Source organism: Apium graveolens, chromosome 3 (assembly GCF_009905375.1).
Source record: "Apium graveolens cultivar Ventura chromosome 3, ASM990537v1, whole genome shotgun sequence".
NCBI lineage: Eukaryota > Viridiplantae > Streptophyta > Magnoliopsida > Apiales > Apiaceae > Apium > Apium graveolens.
In genome coordinates this window covers 108,266,328-108,288,646 of record NC_133649.1, presented here as the reverse complement: position 1 = coordinate 108,288,646, position 22,319 = coordinate 108,266,328, and positions in this window count along the sequence as shown.

Below are 22,319 nucleotides of genomic sequence, written 5' to 3'. Positions count from 1 at the left end.
ATTTAAACACTTTAATAGATAAAGCCCGTAATAAAAACAAAACAAGTCTTTATTAATATCAATGAAATCAAAACAGATTACATAAAAGTTATTCCTAAATCCTAATACATGATTAGACTTAGGACATATTCCTTTCATAGTAGATGTGTACAAGTGCACTCCTGGTTGGTGAGTCAAAAGAGGAAGTCAATGCAAAACAATTCATGGACTTTGCAGTTGCAGATCTATTGGACTATGTATATCTCTTCTTCATAATCTCACTTCAGGTTGGTATGAACTGGTATACTACTCAAGCAATCGTCAAGGACATGGTATGGCACTCTAACTGAAGTTACAGTCTAATATGAACTAGTAGAGTCGTCATATTAATAACTCTCTTATCACTAGGCACAAACATAATGTTATGTATGTGCTCTGATATAAAGATAATGTTATATGTTGGTCTACTAACAAAAACTTGTGCAAGATTATTTGCTAAGTAATTGCAGAGTAGGTATGGAGGAGCATGTTGGAAAGGTTACAATTCTTTTTGGAATTACGTCAAGCAAGCCATTAAGATAATTCTTTTAGGAGCTCAAGCAAGTCAAAAGAACAATTCTTTTAGGAGCACAAGTAAACCAAAAGAATGATGGCAATACAAGTAAGTTAAGGATCTTCTGAAGATGCAAAATTTGGAAGATTCTGAACATGCCAAGACTACGTACCAGCAGAAACCACTAAAGCTTGATCAGTGTAACTCAGGTATAATCACAAGCTATAGAGGTATGACGAGCTCACTCTTTTACTTAAATGCTAATAGATAACATGTAATATTCTCAAGATGCCAATGTGCAAGGTTCCAAGTGGATCCTAGAGAATCCAATCTTTATAGCTATTAACAAGATTATTAGATATCTTAAGGAACTACCGACTCGTGGAGTAAAGTACCCTAAAGATATTTTGCTTAACATGTTTGGCTATATAGATATAGATTACACAGGTTGTAAGAAAGACAGGAGAAGCATCTCTGAAGCTGTCAACTTAAGTGACAGGAGAAGCATCTCTAGAAGATGTCAACTTCGTGGAAGAAGATTGATTTCTTGTTATGATGAGAAACAACCTCAAATCCAACAACTCTGTGAACACTCTATGACAAGGCACCTTCACACCAGGTATCATTTAATTCGAGAGCATGTCTTTTAGTGAAAGAGTTACTGACAGAAACATTTATTAAATCACTTGATAAAGTTACTTTTTCAAGACTAGTTTGTAAGTGTGGGATATCATTCATTACATATTAGTTGGAAATCCCATATGTAAGGAATTCTTAATATAAGTTCACAAGTATTAAATTTTCAATATTTAAAGGACTTGTGAATTTGTCAGTAATCCAGTACCTCGTACTTAGTGCTAATATCTTGATTATTATGATTATAATGTCAGATACATTTGTGGTAGTTAAGTATTATAGCATTAAGTTTGAATATTATTTTAATTGATTTAAATTATGACTGTAGACAATTCCATTTTATATCAGTCTCATAACTTAAATTATATTGAAATAATATGCAACATAGTTATTTGTATCATGTATGAATAATTATGATACTTTTAGTATTAGTGATATTATTTAGAATTTTTTTTCTAAGTAATCAATGCTTATTTCTAAAATCACTAATATTGAAAGTTGAAGCATTTTCTAAGTTATGTGTATAAAACTCTCAATATTTTATATGCTTAAAAAGTATTTCTAAGATTACTAATTATCCAGAGAGTGATTGCCATGTATAAATCATATATCTTATTGGTGATTATTCAAGGATAATTATGAAAATATTTAAGTGCTAGTATCTAACTCATAGATATTTAGTATTTATTTATTTAATATTTATTTTGGGTTGTTTGTATTATGGAATTTGAAGCAATTCAATGATGTTATTTTCTCCATAATTCAAACTAACTTAAAATAAATAAGCAGCATGATTGATTATAACTAAATATGTCAACAATTGATATCTAGTATATTGTTTGTAACTTATGTGTTATAAGTTAATTATGAGATTTTGGTTTTAGTGAATTTAGCAATGCTTATATTTCAAGAATTCACTTAAATCAGAACATGATTGTAGCATGATTAGTTGTGTGTAATTTCTTGACTTATATCAGTTAATGATATTTAGTTAAGAGTTTAACTATGAACTAATTGTGAAGTATTAGTATTTGTGACATTAATTAGAACTCCTCTAAGTAATCAATGCTTATCTTCAGTCACTTATACTAATATAGAAAGTGTGAAAATTTTTCTTAAGTACAATTATGGTTAAAATGAAGATTTTGCTTTATTAGAAGTAACCATATGTTGTTCACCTAGAATAATTTTTATACTTATTTGCAAATTCCTAAACACTTTGACAATAGATGCAATAATCAATGGATCAAAGTATATGGAACATAGAATATTTTTCTAAGATTGCAAACAAGTCAATGTTGGTTAATGTTGCTTTATTTATCGAACCAATATTGTTTGAGATATTACAGTTGTTAGGAGTTAACAATTGTATCATATATGAAATTTAATGCTGATGTCTTTTTGATAGAGAATTGGTATTTAATTCATTGATATCTTATTTTAATATTTAAAATAGGATGCAACATAATTATTGGTATCGAAAGTACTTGACAAGTATCAGACAATGATATATTGTTAATATTTTGTTGCAGATAATTATGAGATTTTAAGTTCTAGTGGATTTATATGAGTTGCTACATCTAACAGATTCACTACAATTTGAAATTAGCAGCATAGTCAGTCTTATTAAGTTTATTTATCAATAAACAATGTTGTTGATAATAATTTTATAAAGATAGATTATGGAGCTTTTGACATGAATGAGAATTGCTTAGACTTTACCCTAAGTGATCAATACTTTTACAAAAACTCATTCATATTGAAAGACAAAATCTTTCTTTCTCTTCTTAATACTGCTAGGTCATCAGTCTGTGTCTTATTAAATCATTTATCTTTTTAGGCATAAAAACAGACTTTTGCACTCGAACAATTTTAAGAGAAAAATCAAACTTCTTTCTACATTGGTGATTTCTTATTTCATTAAAATCTTTTGAAATCACTATTGTACATCATTTTTCTCAAAAGATTCAATGCATAATTTTCATTCATTATAGATCTTAAGTGCATTTTATCTCTATATTGCCATATGCTCTGTGATACAGGTTCAACCTCCAATGGCATTATTTCGTTGATAGTCATGAGGTTGAAAACCCACAACTTTTATCCCAGACTGTAAAGACAAACACAGAAACAGAACCAACCAACACTCTCTTACCACTAAAATGAAGTATGAATGAGCGTGAGGGATAAAGTGCCTTAGTGCACCACATAAGGAAGGTTCTGAAGTCAACCCAGCAGCTCTGTCTCCTACAAAGTTGAAATATATCAAAACTGAGACAACTGCTAGCTCCCATACATCTTCTCAAAAAGATGTAATGGCTGAAAAGGCACAAAACAGTTACTAGATTCATCCTCTCAACAGGGTGTGTCTATTGAAATTCGCCTGTCGGCCAGGGTATCCGATGTAGTGTCACCACCTCAAACATAAACAATTCTAGATGCACAAGGAAAGGCTACACACACAAAGGATGAGTTGACGGAAACAAGAGTTTCGATCATTTTACGGTCAGATTCGATTGTTCAAGGTTCTTTAATGGACCAATTGCCTTACAGGTGTTAGGAGAGGATACTGATCCAATAGCCATATGTCAGTGGTCATTGTCTACCTCCCCAGGTTTAAATCTCCTGGATGCATCTGCGGATAGTGGATCTGACATAGGTGCAGATCGGCAACTTGTTGACAATGATTCAGATATTACCTGATGAGTCACAAGGAAATGTCTTCACAAACATTAGAAGGGAACTTTGATTTGTGCTAAATTCTTTGGATCATTGTTTACCTTCCCAGAGTTCAAATCTGGAACCCTAAAAGGGAAACTAGCAACTTGTAAATTATGACTCAGATTCATCTGACGAGTCTAACAAGGATGGGGATTTGTGAACTCCCATTGCACCACCTGTGACCTCCTTAAGGATGGCTAAGGTGATTTTCCTTGCAGGTACAGCTGGATTTTGGAGCTATGAGAGGAGTGATACACTTGTGAGAATGAGTGTAAACACGAGTGGAGAGAAGAGTGAAACACTTGTGAGGTACACGAAACAGAATCACACACTCACAGTGAGGAATAAAGACAGAAACACCATATCCCATTCCCTATCCCTAAACATGGTTCTTGATACTTCGGGTCTCGATTCTATTTATGATTGGAACTTAACTCTTAGGAACCTAACATTTACAGATTGAATTAAAATACTTCGGGACCTTTGGGAGCTCACAATTGGTAACTCTTGGTGATCTCACATTTAGGGGGTATAAGGAGTTGGGAAGATTGGTGAACATGATGATCAACAGTGAAGTCATTCATGCAGCATTAAATGGATATGGTTGATCAGACTATGACTTGTTATTTCTTTTCCAACCAAGTAACATATGAGAACTCCTTCAGACAACGGCATACATTCCTTCTCTAAGGGGGAGATAAAAGCTTATATAATAGTTTGGAGGATTCCTCAACTAAGGGGGAGAAATAGCAGGGAGGAGGAAAAATATAAAGCATATGTACACTACACCACACCATTGTTGTTTGTAACTAAGCAGAGATTTGAAGAACCAAGGAAATAAAGATGAAACTACTTGAAGATTAGTTCAGAGCTAAAGGAATAAGCATCTTTCATTTCAGTTACTCAAGAAATCTAGAAATGCAGTATTTGATCCAGAAAACCAGTAGCATTATTTACAAGTCCTGGTACATTACTTTTTCTAGTTGTTAGTTGAGTTATCCTCTCTATTTAATTTATTTGTTAGGATTAACAATCAAATAGGGGGAGATTGTTGGTGAGACTGCGTAGCTGTATGAACAGTTTCGTGATAACTCAACATAATAACGACACTAGAACATGACAGGTTAATAATACTACGTCTACACAAGAAATCAGGAAGAATGAAGACAAAACAAATATGAAGAATCAGAAGATTAGAAGAAAGCCTGAAGTCTGTCTACAGATCACTGAAAGGAGTTCATTAATATGATCATGCCTCAGTGAAGAACAAAGGTTAAAGACTTTCAGGGTTTCAGAAAGGTTGAAGATTCAGTATACAAGTGCTACCGGAAGATTTCAGTGTATTGGCATTAATTGAAGATAGACAGTGTTCGAAGCATAGGAATCTGAAGAATTAAAGACAGGGTATAGACAGAGGTTAATGAAGACATTGTCTAAAATACCAGAAAGGATTCCAGTGAAAGTACAGTTGTTTATTGACTATCAGTGTCTGAAGCAATAAAGGTGAGGCAAGCTTAACAATGTAATCAAGGCTATAATACGAAGACCTGAATCAGGGTTAGTCATCTGTGAACCAGACCAGTTGCACTAGGCGTCAACAACTCGTGAAAGGAATCTGGGTATTATTTATAGAAGGATTGTTAAGTTGAGGAACGTACTTGGATTGAACGTTTATATGTTAAAGTACGAGAAGAGGTGTGCGGGGTATACAACTAAACAGCTCAGGGGACTGGCGAAGCTCAAAGTTTAATTGTTAAATTAAATAAATTTATGTAATGGACTTTAATATAATTTATTTAATAAACTTAAAATGATTTATCTTATAAAGTTTAAATAAGTTTATTTTATAAATCTAAATTAGTTTATTTATATAAGTTATATTTAAGTTTATTTTATAAATTAATTTAATTACAATTTAAGCTTAAAAAGAAAAGAAACAAAAAAAAGAAAAGAAAAAGAAAACAAAAGAAAAAAAACAATAAAATAAAAAGAAAAAGAAAATAACGGAAAATCAAAAAAAGAAAAGAAAAAGCAACCTGGGTGACATTGGTCGCCACAGGAGTTGGTAGTTTAGGTTATAAAAGTTAAGTTAGTTTACAAGTACAAACATGTACTTGTTGTTTTAAGTAACATGCTGTCGCCACAAAGACAACTTCCCCCTTGTCGCCACAGAGGAATGCAGTAAAATGTACTAAGGCAAGAACCTCCTGCACTCCTTGTCGCCACATAAAGCTTAGTCGCCAGAGAAACCTCAGCCACACATTTTATTGATAAAGTCTACACTTTGCAGTTGTGGACTCGACGGATGATGAAAGTCATCCATCGAATAACCAAAAGGGTTATCCGTCGAGTGACATAAATCCTCATCCGTCGGCTGTGATCAAACCTGTGAGTAAAGCCAAACTTGCCAAGTTAAATGAAAGTATGGATCAGTTTCCAAAAATTTCATTTCAGGAGAATCTAGTCAAGTGAAGAAGGAAAAGATAGTGAATGTTGGTCATCTGTCTATCAAGCAATTGAATGACAGACTAGAAAAGATTGAGGTTAAAATAGAGGTTAAAAGGAAAAACAATAGAAATGGTAAAGTAGGGATTAACAAGCACAAAAATTACACACCTGATAAGTATGCTCCAAAAAAAATCTGTGTTAAGTGTGGTAGTGTAAATCATCTGTCTGTTAATTGTAAAACTTCCATGCCTACTTCTATATCTGTGCCACCTCCTTTTCCCAACATGAATGTTATGCCTTCTATGCCTATGAATGTTATGTCTACACAGAATATGAATGCACAATTTGCTAATATGCCATTTGCACCTAATCCTTATTATGCTGCATTTAGTATGCCTCAAATGCCATTTAGCATGCCCTACTGGAATAACATGTTCACTAATAGCATGCCATTCCTGTTAATCAAAATGTTCATGATAATTCTGTTGTAATGAATGGTTTCAAAGGTCCAACTCAAATGACTAAGGATGAATCTAATATCCTTAAGTCAAATGAGATCAAACCTAAGAAACAGAAAAAAGAAGGCTAACAAGGCGGGACCCAAGGAAACTTGGTTACCAAAATCAACTTGATTTGATTTTAATGTGTGCAGGGAAATGGAAATAATCTATGGTACTTGGATAGTGGTTGTTCAAGACACATGACCGGTGATTCTACCATGCTCACAGAGTTCAGGGAGAGAGCTGGCCCAAGTATTACTTTTGGAGATGACAGCAAGGGTTAAACTGTGGGATATGGCTTGATTTTAAAAGACAATGTCATCATTGAGGAGGTTGCATTAGTGGATGGTCTCAAGCATAATTTGTTGAGTATCAGCCAGCTTTGTGATAAAGGCAATTCAGTAACCTTCACCTCAGAAGCCTGTGTTGTGACAAACAAGAAAAGCAACAAAGTGGTTCTCACTGGTGTGAGAAAATGAAATGTGTACTTAGCTGACTTCAACTCATCAAATATAGAATCTATTACTTGTCTTCTCAGTAAAGCAAGTCAAGATGAAAGTTGGCTATGGCACAAGAAGCTATCCCATCTAAACTTCAAGACCATGAATGAACTTGTAAAGAAAGAAGTGGTGAGAGGCATTCCTCAAATGGAGTTTTCTAAAGATGGACTGTGTGATGCTTGTCAAAAGGGAAAGCAAATTAAAGCATCATTCAAAAAGAAGCTTGATTCAACAATTGAAGAACCTTTACAACTGTTACACATGGATTTGTTTGGACCAATCAATGTGTTGTCCATCTCAAGGAAAAGATTTTGCCTGGTAATTGTAGATGATTTCTCAAAGTTCTCTTGGACATATTTCCTTAAGTCTAAAGATGAGGCTAGTGAAATCATCATCAATCACATAATGCAAGTCAACAATCATCTTGATTTCAAAGTTAAAAGAATCAGGAGTAACAATGGAACTGAGTTCAAAAACTCTGTCATGAGAGCATTTTGTGAAGAAAATGGGATTTTGCATGAGTTTTCAGCAGCAAGAACTCCACAACAAAATGGAGTAGTGGAAAGAAAGAATAGATCACTTATTGAAGCTGCAAGGACAATGCTTGAAGAATCCAAGTTACCAACATATTTTTGGGCTGAAGCTGTAAATACTGCATGCTACACTCAGAATATTTCTCTGGTTAATCAAGTAAAATGCATGACTCCCTACCAATTGTTCAAGAATAAGAAGCCAACTCTAAATTTTCTTCATATCTTTGGCTGCAAATGTTATATCTTGAGAAATCAAACTGATCAGAATGGGAAGTTTGATGCTAAAGCAGATGAATGAATTTTTGTTGGACATGCTATTGGTAAAGCATATAGAGTCTATAATCTGAGAACCAACATTGTTGTGGAATCAATACATGTTGTGTTTGATGATAAAAAGATTGAAGGACTGCAAGATGGAGATTACCATGAGAGCCTCAAATTTGACAATGTGGAGATGGTTAGTAAAGACAGTGGTGATAAAAGTGATCAAGAAATAGTATCAAAGGATAATGCAGTAAAATCCACTACCAATGAAGCATAAAATTCAACATCTGTCGAGTTGCAAAATGTTTCATCCGTCGGGAGATAATCTGCTTTATCCGTCGGGAGACAACTAGCTTCATCCGTCGGTTCTCAAAATTCACCATCCTTCGGGTCATCAAAAGAAGCTGGAAGTCAGAATAGATCACTTACAGAAAGTTCCCCTTTCTCAAATCAAAGATCCATTAACTCAGGGGGAGTTTCCAATAATCAAAACTCAATCACACATCAAGACAACAATGAGGCCTCTTCATCTAGAGCTAATCTACCTCAACAAAGGAAATGGACAAATTATCACCCCTTTGAGCTCATCATTGGTGATGTATCTTCTAGAGTTCAAATAAGGAGAGCAACTCAAGAAGAATGTCTATATAGCAGCTTCCTTTCTAAGGAAGAACCAAAGAAGGTAGAAGAAGCTTTGTTGGATCCTGATTGGATTTTACCTATGTAGGAGGAGCTAAACCAATTTGAAAGGAATAAGGTATGGAAGCTGGTACCCAAGCCTAAAGGAAAGAATCCAATAGACACCAAATGGGTATTCAGAAACAAGATGGATGAAAATGACATTGTAGTCAGGAAGAAAGCTAGATTGGTTGCTAAGGGCTATTGTCAACAAGAAGGAATAGATTTTGATGAACTTTTGCTCCTGTTGCAAGACTTGAAGCCATCAGAATTTTCTTTGCCTATGCAGCCCATGCCAATTTCAAGGTCTATCAAATGGATGTCAAAAGTGCATTTCTGAATGGAGATTTGGAGGAGGAAGTCTATGTCAGTCAGCCTCCTAGTTTTGAAGATCCAAACTTTTCAGAATATGTTTACTATCTTTTGAAAGCACTTTATGGACTAAAGCAAGCACCTAGAGCCTGGTATGACACTTTGTCAAAGTTTCTTTTAGAGAATCCCTTCACTAGAGGTACTGTAGACAAAACTTTATTCTTTAGAAATATTAATGGCTCTACTATACTTGTTCAAATTTATGTAGATGACATTATTTTTGGCTTTACAGATGAAAAACTTTGCAAAAAGTTTGCCAAATTAATGCAAAGTAAGTAGGAAATGAGCATGATGGGAGAACTAACTTACTTTCTTGGCTTGCAAGTTAAGCAAGTTAGTGATGGAATATTCATTAGTCAAACTAAAAATATTTATGATATTTTAAAGAAGTTTGATCTAATGGATTGCACATCTGCAAAAACTCCCATGGCCACTGCAACTAAGCTTGAATTAAACACTACTGAAAAGTCTGTGGATATTTCAAGTTATAGGGGCATGGTTGGTTCACTTCTGTACTTAACAGCTAGTAGGCAAGATATAATGTTTGCTACATGTCTTTGTGCTAGATTTCGGGCTGATCCTAGAGAATCTCACTTAGTAGCTATTAAGAGAATTTTCAGATATCTCAAGGGAACACCAAAACTTGGCATTTGGTACCCTAGAGCATCTGGTTTTGATCTAACTGGTTATTCAGATACAGATTATGCAGGTTGTAGAATTGATAGAAAAAGTACAACAGGAACCTGGCAATTTCTAGGAAACAAGCTTGTGTCCTGGTTCAGTAAAAAGCAAAATTCAGTTTCTACTTCTACAGCTGAAGCTGAGTATATTACTGCTGGCAGTTGCTGTGCACAAATTTTGTGGATGAGAAACCCATTGCTAGACTATGGTCTACAGGTGGAAAGAATTCCTATTTTCTATGATAACAAAAGTGCTATTGCCATCACTGAAAATCCAGTACAACATTGAAGAACAAAGCACATAGATATCAAATACCACTTCATAAGGGAACATGTAATGAATGTTACTGTGGAACTACATTTTGTTCCAAGTGAAAAGCAGCTTGCAGACATATTTACCAAGCCACTGGATGAATCCACCTTTTCAAAGTTGGTAAGTGAGTTAGGTATGCTAAATTACTCTTGAATCTTTATAGATATTTTGCAAGTTGTAATGTAGCCAGAAATTTAATTGATTTTTCAGTCTTGGATGAAATTTTGACTAAGTCAAATTTTACATCTCGACAGATGATCATTATGCATCGAGTTTGATCATCCGTCGGTATACATATTGTTAATAAAATCAATTATTTTTCTGGAATATTTAATAACTCGACGGATAACTATTTATTCTCATCCGTGAAATTGTCTGAATCCTAGCCGTTAATTTTCTAAACATTATCCATCGAGTATACTCACAGTTTGTAAGTATAACACGACAGATAATTGATGGAATTTTTATAGTTTATTTTTAAAACGGCTATTTTGGGCAATTCTTATTGGTCACTTTATTTTACTTTATTAATTTTGATAGTTATTTTTAAGAGTGTATAAAAGCATAATTCATTTTCATTGCTTTTCTTTTTTCTTTTATCATTCTCAAATCATCTGCTCTAACTACTCTCTTTCTCAAAAGCACTTACTCTCTCTCTGTAAGTTTTTACTCTCTAACAATGGCACCAGTAGTCAAGATCATGTCTCAAACTGGATTCATCTATGAGAATAACAAGTTCACTGCTCTTGTGAATAAGGGGATTCAACAGTCTGGCGACTACCACAAGATGATGGATTTTGTGAAGAACTGCAAACTCAACTATGCCATGCTGGAATCACCCACCATATACTGTGAAGTTGTTGAAGAGATGTGGATGACTGCAACATATAACTCAGCTGATAAGACTATCACTTTCACTATTAAAGGTAAGGAATTCTGTGTTAATAGTGACATTGTTAAAGCATGTTTCAAAATTCGTGATAATACTGTAACTTCACTATACACAGACACTGACATTGTTAATATGCTTAACTCCATGGGCTATGCACTCTCTACTTCTAAATAAATTGAAATTAGGAGGTTGGGTCTTAGGAAGGAATGGAGTTATTTATGTGATGTAGTTACTAAGGTATTTTCTGGTAAAAACAGTAATTTTGATTCAGTTAATATCTCTATGCTTAACATGCTTTACATGCTTGTAACTGATAAATTTTTCAACTTTAGTGATCTTGTTATAGTTGAGTTGGGGTTTAAGTTAGGGGAGTTAAATAAGAGGGGTAAAAATGTTACTATGCTAGATTTTTAATGATGCTTGCTAACCACCTCTCTGAGGATATTGTGCTTGAGAACCCAACCAACAAACTAGATTGTTGGGTTCAAGAAAGAATAATCATTGCAGATTTGAACAGGGCAAACCATCACAAAGAGGTACCACTCTTCCATTTTCCTGTTATGGAGACACCTCAGGTAAGTGAGGTAAGTTCATCTGTCTCTACTCTTCCAGTCTCACACACTTCTTTGCATTCTAGTGTAGCTATGGCAACTGTGTCATTGACCCAACAGTTGTCTACCCAAGCTGCCAAATCCAAAATTTCAAAAACCAAGACTTAGAAAGCCCCCTCTGGTGTCTCTCAAAAGATACCAGTTGTAAAATCCACCAAACCTAAAGAGGGGAGTGTGAAGGTGGGTAAGAAAGATGAGGGACAGGGTGAACATCAAAGTGATGGATTTTAATCGTAGCGGAGGCATGGTAAAACACTTTTACACATATAAAATCCAAATAAAAGCCTATAAATCGTGATTAAAACATATAAATCGATTACTAACCTTTAATAGCGATCCAAAAGTAACGATCGGAGATCCTTAGCAGCTACTCCTCAAACGTGAAGCACTCCACTGGTATCCACCAAGAAAATGACGTTAAGGAGGAGGAGGAGGAGGTGGAGAGAATTAGGTTTTCTAAAAACTTTTGGGTTCGGGTTCGAATAAAAATAAGGTTTATAATAGTATATTTATAGGCAAAATTTTCAGCTGAAATTTTTCCATAAAATATTTTTATTATTAACCCATTTATTATCCTCATTAATAATTAAAACACCTTTTAATTATTAATCCTTTTTCTAAACACTTTAGAAATAATTCTCTCTCTTGATTTAATTTCCAAAAATTAAATTCTTAATTAATAATATTAAGAACTTTTCTTAATTAATTTATAATCAATTAAATCTCATTTAATCAATTATTAAATTTGCCAATTAATTATTTATTTCATAAATAAATAATTATCAGCCATTATTAATTAATTCCTCCACCATTAAATCATTCTCTTTTTATGGTGTGACCCTGTAGGTTCAATATTAAGCCGGTAGTAGAAATAAATAATAATAAAACTATTTTATCATTATTTATATAAATTCTCTAATTTATTAAATATGATTAATTAATTAATCATATTTATTCTACATCGTGAGGGATACTTCTCAGCATATTGCGACTATCCGGATAATACGAATTCACTGCTTAGAATACCAAGAACATATTCAGTGAATAGTTACGTACAATAAACTCCTTCTACCCTACAATGTCCTGATTAAATACAAGGCATGGATCTTGTGTCAAGCCTATCTAATTTAATCACTTGCTTACCATTTACTATGCTTAGTTCTATGCAAATTAGAAACTCCTTTCTAATTTTATTCACTCTGGCCAGAGATTCCTGAACTAGCATAAGTGGATCAGCCTTGAACATTCGCTTCCTTCACTGGAAGGGGTAGATCCTTTATTGATCATACACTATCTTCGTGTACAAATTTCTATACCCAGTAGAGCCCTAATAATTGTCCCTGGACACTAAGAACTAAACCAAAGCATAGTTTAGTGTACACAAGATGACTATGATGACCTCAAGTCTAAGGATACTTGTACAACTATCACTATGTGAACAACTGCTGACACGTGAGTGAACTCCATCAGTTGTTCAGCTGTGCGAGTCATGTTCAGTGAACTTATTCTATAATAAGCACCTACATACTAGTTATAGTGTCACCACACAAATATCTATGAGAACAGACATCCTTCAAAATGAAGCAAGCATAATATGTACCGATCTTTGCGGATTATTAATTACCAGTTAGTAATCCTATGACCAGGAACTATTTAAGTTTAGAGTTATCATCTTTTAGGTCTCACTATTATGATCTCATCATAATCCATAAAAGCTTTACTCTAAACTATGGTACATCTTATTTAAACACTTAAAAAGATAGAGCCCGTAATAAAAACAAAACAAGTCTTTTATTAATAACAATGAAATCAAAACAGATTACATAAAAGTTATTCCTAAATCCTAATACATGATTGGACTTAGGACATATTCCTTTCAATCTCCCACTTGTACTAAAGCCAATCACTCTAGTATCTAATACCCATCTAGTCTTTAGGACGATCAAAGTGACTTTCATAAAGTAGCTTTGTGAGTGGGTCTGCTATGTTGTTATGTGTGTCAACTCTATTTCAATACAATACAAGAAATGTTATCACGCTCCCACTAACCCTTTTGTAGACACATGGTTCATCTACTTTTTTCATAAAACCAAACTCTTTGATTGTCTCATCAAAACGGATGTTCCATGCACGAGAAGCTTGCTTTAAACCACATATGGTTCGCAGCAGCTTACGCACTAGGTTTTCATTTCTCTTGGAAAGAAAACCATCTGGCTATTTGCCAGATCTCATAGTCGTAGTAAGCAGCATTCGCAAGCAAAATCCGAACTGATTATAACAGGGCTACGGGTAAAAGGTTTCATCAAAGTCAATCCATTGCCTTTGTTTGAATTCTTTTGCCACAAGCCTGGCCTTAAAGGTCTCCACCTGGCCATCTGCTCTAATCATTCTTTTGTATCCCGTATACATAGATTTCATTCCGGATTTCATGGCACTATGCCATTTCTCTGAGTCAACACTACTCATAGCCTCATTATAGGTCACAGGGTCGTCATCATCAATGATCGACAACTCATTGTCATTCTCAATGACAAGGCCATATTACCTCTCAGGTTGGCGAGACACTCTCCCTGACCTATGAATGGGTTGTTCCACAGAAGGTTGTTCAGTCAGAACAGGTGTTTCCACTTGATCCGTAGTAGTTTGTGCTTCTTGAACTTCATCAAGTTCAATTTTGCTCCCACTATTTCCTTCAAGGATAAACTCCTTTTCCAAGAAGGTAGCATGTCTGGAGACAAACACCCGATGATCGGTGTAAAAGTAATACCCTAAAGTCTCTTTAGGATATCCCACAAAACTACATTTTACGGATCGATATTCCAGCTTATCTGGGTCAACTTATTTGACATAAGCTGGACATCCCCAAATCTTAATGTGTTTAAGACTCGATTTCCTTTCTTTCCATATCTCATACGGAGTTTGAGGAACAGATTTGGAAGGCACCTTATTCAGTAAATATGCTGAGGTTTCCAATGCATAACCCCATAGGAATACTGGAAGATTTGCATAGCTCATCATGGACCAAACTATGTCTAACAAAGTTCGATTTCTCCTTTCAGATACCAATCTGGAGGCTTCCACTGGGAGACTATACCATTTACTTTGAGATCATCCAGAAACTCTCCATTCAAGTATTCACCACCTCGATCTAATCGAAGAATTATAATACTATGTTTGGTTTGTTTCTCCACTTCATACTTATACTCTTTGAACTTTTCAAAGGCTTCAGACTTGTGTTTCATCAAACATATATCCGAATCTAGATCTATTATCCATGAAAGTAATGAAGTATGAAAATCCACCCATGGCTTGCGTAGACATTGGTCCACATACATCTGTGTGTACCATTCCTAGCAAATTTGCAGCCCTCTCTCCATGTCTACTAAATGGAGACTGCAGTGCCACAATGAAGTGAGATTTTCATCATCCCTTTTCTTTTATTAGTTTGTTCAATCTGAAGTAAATTATGTCACATTTATACAGACCATTATTTAAAGTACCACGTCCATAAAGAATATTATCTCTAAGAATAGAACATTCATTATTCTCAATAATAAATGAAAATCTAGCCAAGTCTAACATGGGAATAATATTCCTCACAATCGAGGGAACAAAATAACAATTATTTAAAAAACAATAGTCTTGCCCGTAGGCATATGTAAATGAAATGATTCTACATCTTTAGCAGCAACTCTTGCTCCATTTCCCATCAGTAGAATCACCTCCTCTTCCTCAAGAGTCCTACTTCTCCTTAGTCCCTGCAACAAATTGCAGATATGAGAACCACAGGCGGTATCTAATACCCAAGTAGAAATTTGATTTAATGACATATTCACTTCTATCATGAACATACCTGAATGAGAAGCGGTAGTCTCACTACCCTTCTTCTTCTTTAATTCTGCAAGGTATACCTTGCAGTTCCTCTTCTAGTGCCCCACCTTGTTACAGTGAAAGCAAACAACTTTGCTCTTGGGGTCTTCAGCTTTTGGTGGAACCGGCTTTTCTTCACCTACTTTCTTCTTCTTGGAAGGGTTCCTCTTCCTTTTTTTAGGATTGGAACCTTCACCAATTAGAAGAACAGAACTCTTCTTAGGGGGGAAATTCGATTCCGCAGTCTTCAACATGTTGTGGAGTTCAGGCAGGCTGACATCCAACTTATTCATGTGAAAGTTCACAACAAACTGCGAGAACGAACTCGGAAGCGATTGCAAGACCAAGTCTTGGCTCAGCTCCCCATCCATGGCAAAACCAAGTTGTCCACGACGTTCAATCAAATTGATCATCTTAAGTACATGGTCATTCACAGATGATCCCTCAGACATCCTACAACCGAACAGCTCCTTCAATATCTCATATCGAGCTGTCCTCCCTACCACATCATACAACTCTTGTAGATGCATGAGGATAGTGTGAGCATCCATATGCTAATGTTGCTTCTGTTGCTCAATATTCATGGAAGCTAGCATGATGTATTGAACAACATTTACATCATCTACCCACTTACGATACACAACATGTTCATCATTATGTGCATCACTAGCAGGTTTAGTAGGCTTAGGTGAGTCAATCACGTATTCCAGCTTCTCAATCCTGAGAACAATTTTCAAGTTTCGAAGCCAGTCAGCATAATTAGGACCAGTCAACTTGTGAGCATCCAATATGCTCCTGAGTGATAGTGCAGAAGACATAATGTATATTGTAAATCTGTAAATAATAAACACATAATAACACTTAGCAAATATTCAATTTCATTTTAAAAACACTATATGAATCGGGTCTTTATTCATAAGTGGCTCCCACTAGTTTATCTAATTTATTCAACCCCCTACGTGAAAAATTAAGCATTCATAATGCTAGTGGGAATAGGGATCCTACATTCCATTTCACAACCCCGACTGTAGCACGAACCGCCATGTAATGTTCAATAGGCAGACAACTCTTGTCAATTACATCTTATGTTATTCCCTAATCAAACTTTAGCCTCTTGAATAATTGAGTCACGGCTGTGGCACAACAAAATCAATATTCTAAGTCAAGTGTAACCCAACATTCCGTACAATTGAATCAGTCCCCAAAGGCCCACGGCTGTGGCACGTACCGACCTTTAGATTCTTATTCAATGTACACATCTCTATGTAATAGACAAGTATTTCTTATTTCGAAATCAAAGCCCTCGGCTATAGCACGAGCCGACAATGATTCAAAAATAAGAACTACTTTTCTATCATGTTGGAAGGCTATGACCGACACAAGCCCGTTGTGTCATTGGCCAATTACTACTTGATATTATTTAATTTTAGAGGGATTATATTACGTTACAATCATAATCATATTATAAAGAGATTCTTCCTTTTAAATTAAATATTTCAAATCAATAATCAATAATCAGATGATTCCCAGATCGGGTGGAGCATTGTCAAGAGGCGTTACTTAATAACCCTTTCTTACAGATAGAAATCTGTTGTTGACAGAATCATCCTTTCTCTCATATCGAAAATTCATATTCAATTATGTGTTTCATAAACACAAGAATCTCATGATTGTATTCATAATATTATTATTTAGGTTATGAAACAATTTCACTATACTAGGTTGTCTAACAAACGCCTTATGTTCATTTAAGTTCACCTAAATCTATCATCGCATGATAAACTAAGCATTTATCACATATATAAACATGAATAAACATCAAGGTAGACATGTTACATCATCTAGCATATTGGTCTAAGCATTATACATCTCTATGTATCACATGAAGCATTTAAAAGCAATTAAAACAGTCAAAAACAGCTTTAAAACACTTCATGGAATATAATCAGTTCAAAACTTTTATATAAACTAAAATTTGATCCCTCAATTAGATCCGTCTCGGAAAAATGAATCCAACGATATATTGCACGCCCAAAACGGAGTTACAAAACTCCCAGAAATCAAATTTAAAAATAACAGACGGGCTGTAACGTATTACAGGAACGCGTTACAAGCCCTTTAACGCATTCTGGTAATGCGTTACAACCGTTTTAAGCCATTAAAAGGTGTAACGCATTCCGTGAATGCACCACAGTGTGTAACGCATTCTCGGAATGCGCCACACCCTCCCGCGCGCGCGTGCGCTACACGCGTCTGCACCTGCCGCTGCCTGACAGTTATCGATCACCGTGCTGTTCTGTTTCTTTGTCTTGCTTCCGTGCCATCAGTCAGTACAGCAACAGCAGCAGATATATATATACATACTTACAATTTATATATATATGATTATTTAATTACGAATTTAATTACAACAACTTCAAAAATTTATAATAAATAATCTATACATCATAAAATTATAAAAAAAATACCCAGATCAACATTCAAAATTATTCTGAGAAACGATTTCTCATCAGACATAATTAATCCATAAAATACCTTGTAAAAATCATAATTAATTCATACAAGCATATAAAATTCTGAAATTTTTACCACAGATCTATATGCATACAACCTACTCTGATACCATTGATGGATTTTAATCGCAGCGGAGGCATGGTAAAACACTTTTACACATATAAAATCCAAATAAAAGCATATCAATCGTGATTAAAACATATGAATCAATTACTAACCTTTAATAGCGATCCAAAAGCAACTATCGGAGATCCTTAGCAGCTACTCCTCAAACGTGAAGCACTCCACCGGTATCCACCAAGAAAACGACGTTAAGGAGGAGGAGGAGGTGGAGAGAATTAGGTTTTCTAAAAACTTTTGGGTTCGGGTTCGAATAAAAATAGGGTTTATAATAGTATATTTATAGGCAAAATTTTCAGCTGAAATTTTCCCATAAAATATTATTATTATCAACCCATATATTATTCTCATTAATAATTAAAACACCTTCTAATTATTAATCCTTTTTCTAAACACTTTAGAAATAATTCTATGTCTTGATTTAATTTCCAAAAATTAAATTCTTAATTAATAATATTAAGAACTTTTCTTAATTAATTTATAATCAATTAAATCTCATTTAATCAATTATTAAATTTGCCAATTAATTATTTATTTCATAAATAAATAATTATCAGCCATTATTAATTAATTCATCCACCATTAAATCATTCTCTTTTTATGGTGTGACCCTGTAGGTTCAATATTAAGCCGGTAGTAGAAATAAATAATAATAAAAATATTTTATCATTATTTATATAAATTCTCTAATTTATTAAATATGATTAATTAATTAATCATATTTATTCTACATCGTGAGGGATACTTCTCAGCATATCGCGACTATCCGGATAATACGAATTCACTACTTAGAATACCAAGAACCTATTCAGTGAATAGTTACGTACAATAAACTCCTTCTACCCTACAATGTCCTGATTAAATACAAGGCATGGATCTTGTGTCAAGCCTATCTAATTTAATCACTTGCTTATCATTTACTATGCTTAGTTCTATGCAAATTAGAAACTCCTTTCTAATTTCATTCACTCTGGCCAGAGATTCCTGAACTAGCATAAGTGGATCAGCCTTGAACATTCGCTTCCTTCACTGGAAGGGGTAGATCCTTTATTGATCATACACTATCTTCGTGTACAAATTCCTATACCCAGTAGAGCCCTAATAATTGTCCCTGGAGACTAAGAACTAAACCAAAGCATAGTTCAGTGTACACAAGATGACTATGATGACCTCAAGTCTAAGGATACTTGTACAACTATCACTATGTGAACAACTGCTGACACGTGAGTGAACTCCATCAGTTGTTCAGCTGTGCAAGTCATGTTAAGTGAACTTATTCTATAATAAGCACCTACATACTAGCTATAGTGTCACCACACAAATATCCATGAGAACAGACATCCTTCAAAATGAAGCAAACATAGCATGTACCGATCTTTGCGGATTATTAACTACCAGTTAGTAATCCTATGACCAGGAACTATTTAAGTTTAGAGTTATCATCTTTTAGGTCTCACTATTATGATCTCATCATAATCCATAAAAGCTTTACTCTAAACTATGGTATATCTTATTTAAACACTTAAATAGATAGAGCCCGTAATAAAAACAAAACAAGTCTTTTATTAATAACAATGAAATCAAAACAGATTACATAAAAGTTATTCCTAAATCCTAATACATGATTGGACTTAGGACATATTCCTTTCACAAAGAAACCCTAAGAATAAGGTTGGAGAGGTGAGTGTTTCCCAGCCTAGCCACACTGCAGTCTCCCAACAAACTGCAGTGCTTAATAAGGATATAAGCTCATTGCTAGTTGCATCCTCCCAAAAGGATGTGACTATTGAACAAAGCTCTCAACCAAGAGCACAGGCCAAAAGGGTAAGGGACACAAGCTCACCCCAAACCTATACTAGAAAGAAGAAACCAAAGACCCTTGGGGATGCACAGGGATCACATAATGTGCAAACTGGTGCTAAAGACACAGTCACTGCACCTTCTCAAAGTCAGGTTGATGTGGCTCCAATAAATGTGGAGTCACAGCCAAAATCTTTAATAATAGAAGCACCTGAAACACCAAACTCTCCCACACACTCTTTGGATGTGGATATGATAAACACATCACTTCCAAATTCTCCATCTTCAACTCTCTTGGAGAAGCCAAAAATCCAAGCAAGTGAACATCATCTTCTAGATGATTTGTTGGCTCACTTACCATTTCTTTCTGAAACTGTTGAGACATCTGTGCCAAAATTCTCATCAATCTGCATAGAGTCCACAATATTTTCCACTCCAAACACATTCATGTCTACTCACTCGATGGATATTGTTCATCCATCGAGTAGTGATTGTATCCCGACGGATAAGCTTAACAGCAGTTATCCGTCAGATAGTCAAACCACTAACCCGACGGATATCCCTTATCTGTCGAGTGTCTCTGCACAGCTTCAAATTTCATCAATTATTACAAGTGCAGAAGACTTAGTGGTAGTGCAATCACTTCTAAGATTGAGGGAATTGAGTGAAATGAGTGAGAGTCTGGGTTGCTCCCAGGAAAAAGGAGAGGAAAAGAGTGACCAAATGCAATCCAGTTCTTCAGGATTGGAAAAAGTGAGTGTGAGGAGTCCCACCTTAGATGGTGAAGGTGAGGGTGTAAGGGTGGGGAGCCAAGGTGAGACCTTGATGCAACAAAAGAGAGATCAAGAGAGAAATGCAGGTACAGGAGTGATAAGGTTGGAAACCATTGAAAGTGAGTCAATGAGTGTCAATGATGCAGAAAGGAAAAAGGCTATTTCAGCAAGAATATCAAGTTGTTATAGATTCCATTTCCCTGGATGCTGAGACATTTACTCACCCTGTGATAGCTTATCAAACTCTAGCTGTACAGGGCAATGAGGAGGCTGAAAGATTGCTGAATTTGGTGCATACAACATAATCTTTACAAAGAGCAAAGGATGCAATCACTGCTATGTCTTCCAACATTGGCAGTGATTTGGAACTGGATGAGACTTCTTTTGGGGATGATGGTGGTGATGATGAGGAAGGTAGCATGAACATAGGGGGGGATGCAGATACTCCTGCCTGGATGCTCACAAAAGAATGCTCCTACTCACATTTCCAATCAACACTTTTCAAGATGATTTATGAAACTCAAGCAGCCATTCAGGCATCTTCCAATGCTAGCACAAAGCAACTACTCAAAGCAAATCTTGAAGCACTCCAGCTGCATAAGATTCAAGCCTTCCAACACAGTCAGAGTGTGGATGCTATTATAACGACTCGTGTAACCTTTTTGAATTATTTAATTATGCAATTATGGAAATTATTAAATAAATAAAATATGCGTGTTGGTTTTGACCGCTATGTGTTGTTTGATTATTATCCATATGTGATTTATAGTGTATCGGGTTGTCCGCGCGATTAATTATGGGATCGTATTGAATTGTTTTCACTTTCAAAAGTGGATTTAGTGCAAATTTATTTGCATAAATATTGGGAATGTTTCTAAAATTGTTTCTATGATTTTATAATTACAATAATTATTTTTAAGATTTTATAAAATTGAGAAATCAATATTTCATTAATTATTTATCTTTAAATGATTTCATGAGTATGTTTAATGGTAAAATCCATATTTAATTCTAAAATTCTTCAAAAATTATGAAACTCATATTTAATTAAGTTTGGAATATTTCGAGAATTTTAAAATTATTTTGGAAATTTTCGGGATTTATTTCACCCGCTCGTCGATTCGTTTAATTGTTAAAAGCGGGTATAAAGTGCATTTTAGAAATTATTTTAAAATTTCAAAAATTTCGTTTTCATTTACTTCGAGATATTTCTAATATTGTAAGACTATTTTCGCGAATTTTAGAATTTGTTTTAAGTACAGCTCGGTTCGTTAATTGCGAAATGCGGGTATGAGTTGCGTTTTAAAAATGCTTTAAAAATTACCGAAGTTTTATTTTATTAATTTTTGAATAGGTCGGATATTTTAAAAATATTTTAGAATCTATCCTACTTATTTTCATTCACAAATTTTAACGATATCTGTGTAATTGCGCGTTAGATTCGGAATTTCAGTCGGAACAGGAGAATATGTGTCCATTTATTGGACACGTGTTAGGCCCAGTTGTATTACACAGGTCATGTTTTCTTTATACAGGAAAGAATAAGGGGGTAACACCTTAAT